This window comes from Olea europaea, unplaced genomic scaffold (assembly GCF_002742605.1).
Source record: "Olea europaea var. sylvestris unplaced genomic scaffold, O_europaea_v1 scaffold69, whole genome shotgun sequence".
Lineage (NCBI taxonomy): Eukaryota > Viridiplantae > Streptophyta > Magnoliopsida > Lamiales > Oleaceae > Olea > Olea europaea.
Genome location: NW_019265290.1, coordinates 1157555 through 1160051, shown reverse-complemented (window position 1 = coordinate 1160051; position 2497 = coordinate 1157555). Strand labels below are relative to the sequence as shown.

At 30.3% G+C, this 2497-nt stretch overlaps 1 non-coding gene across 1 annotated transcript; it reads right to left on the bottom strand.

The window, feature by feature from the left end:
* Positions 1-2368: 2368 nt before the first annotated feature.
* On the bottom strand, positions 2369-2450 carry TRNAS-AGA. Its single transcript has one exon. It is a non-coding gene; the product is annotated as a tRNA-Ser (tRNA).
* Positions 2451-2497: the final 47 nt, after the last annotated feature.

Sequence of the window (2497 nt, the reverse complement as noted above, 5' to 3'; positions counted from 1 at the left end):
CAGTCGTATGTAACTTTTAGAAATTACGTTTTAGTCCCTTTTTCTTTATTCTCTCCTCGATTTTGATCCTCCATTTTCCATTCCGCCTATTATGGTACTTCAACTTCTGTTTATATGTGTATTAGTCCACCAAACTTCCATCCAACGGCCAATTTGTCCTCCTTTATTTTTTAGTTTCTTAGAAACGGATTTACCACTTAAACAAAAAAAAATTAACCTAAGTTAAATATAAATCAACATTTTGACGATATAAAACTTAGTAATATGGTACTATCTAAGCGCATTAAACGCATTACAAAAATGTATTTTAGAATAGAGATTTTTTGAAGAATGTGTGGTTAAAAAAGAAGGAAAATATTTTGAATTTACGTGTAATATTATTTTATTAAAAAATGTGTAAAAAAAAAAAAAAAAAAAAAAAAAAGAGAGAGTAAAATGTATTTTAAATAAAATGGAGCCCAAACAAAAGCTCTCCGGAGTTTCTTATTAATTTTCTGATAATTTTTTTTTGTCTGCTGGCGGCATCCAGGTTGCTGTACAGTTTGCTACTTATTGGTAATACGTACCCAAGATTTAGGAAAATGGCCTAATGCATAACCTTTTTTATTTTTATTTTTATTTATTTATTATTATTATTATTTAAATTCCTTTACTCCCAACTTTTTCAACACATATTAACAAACATCAATCACCCCGATTTATTAATATTAAATGGGTAATAAGAAGATGCGAATATATTTCGACTATAACTAGGGTATAAAATGGGTTATTTTGAGCCGGACCATCTTTTTGCCAATGTAATACTATTTTATTGATAAATCGAGAGGGTTAGGGTCAACGCAAGTCAAACAAGGACTCTACAATCAATTCGTTTGTTCTATCAATTAATTAAAACTGCAGAATATTTAAATTGTATAAGAATAAAAATATTTTATTGTGAATTGACTTCAAGAAAATAAAGAAATACTCACTATAGAAATTGATAAAAGTGTAAATTGTACTCCTAAGGTAAGTGAATCTTCCATGCCATTATCTTTTGATTAGTCACCTCTTTAAGCCTTAAGGTGTTAAAATCCCTCAAGGTTGTTCTTTTCATCCAACATTTACATGTATAATTTTTATAAATAGATTAGCCTCGTTTTTCTTTCTTCGCTAGTCAAATGGTTAACAACTACTCGATTTACCAAAAAACTACCGTAGAACAACGAGGGATTAAATCTTATATCATTCAATTTTTGTTCTCAACTCATGTTCGATATGAGCTTAAAGCTTCCTTCATAATAATTGGACTCAAGAATTTCATCTCCTGTATTTTCACCTTGACTACTTCATCTAAAACATAAACACACTCACGTACATACGCAAAAAGCAACTTGCCCAAAAGGTTCTGTACAAGACTTCATAGAAAGTAATCAAATACAGTGCAGCAAACCTTATAATTCACAAGACTGAAACCACAATTTTTATTCCATGCCTCTCAAGTTGATAGAACAAGAAATGGATAGACTGCGCGCAATTGCTGATGCTCATTACATGGCATCAGATTTTTAAACATTAATGTTTGGATCTTTCTTATTTTAAACCTCGTATCCAATAAATTATACATGGCATGTTGTTGTTGGAGTATGATCTCCAATAAACTTTTATAAAGTTTGTAGAGAAAACAATCTATAACGTGTTGGGATCAAAGTCGATATATAATTCGCACTAAGAAACATAATTGACTAAATGTATTTGAAGAGTTCGTAGAAAATTTTATTTAAAGTAATTGGAGGTATCGTGTAATAAGTTTTATTTAGACTGAATTGGTACAATATTGTATTTGAACCAGATTCATCTTCACTCTAGATGGAGAATTTTTTTCTTCTTTCGTCTTTTAATACATGAATGTATGAGAGACGGGATATTGAGAGGATAAATCAAACTTGAGAAAGTTGCAAGATCTCAAATTTTTAACTATTTGTACGGATATCTTGATCTTTTCACTTATCTCTAACATGGTAAAATTATTGTTTGTCGCTCAATTTGATTTTAGTCATATGCATGTCAAATTCATTCAAGTACCAACTTGTTCATGATTTTCATGATTGGCGACGATGACAACAAACATAATACTATTGTATGCTTATATATCATGTATAGCCACATCTTCTATAAATTAAAATTGTTAAACAACTTTAAATTTATCTATTTAAAATCTATCTTTAACAAAATTAATTTTCTTTAATCCTATGTTATGTGTCTTCAACACCCCCTTCTTACGTGTCTATGCCGAGATGAGAAGAATTTATTTAATCATTTTTGATCCCATTGTGTTAATACAATTTTTTTCATTCATTAAACGAAACTGACTCAAAAAACCAAATGTCGTGGTCGGCAGGATTCGAACCTGCGCGGGCAGAGCCCACATGATTTCTAGTCATGCCCGATAACCACTCCGGCACGACCACAGCTGTGGGCGATAACATGTAGAAATTAATTTTAATCATATAAAAAA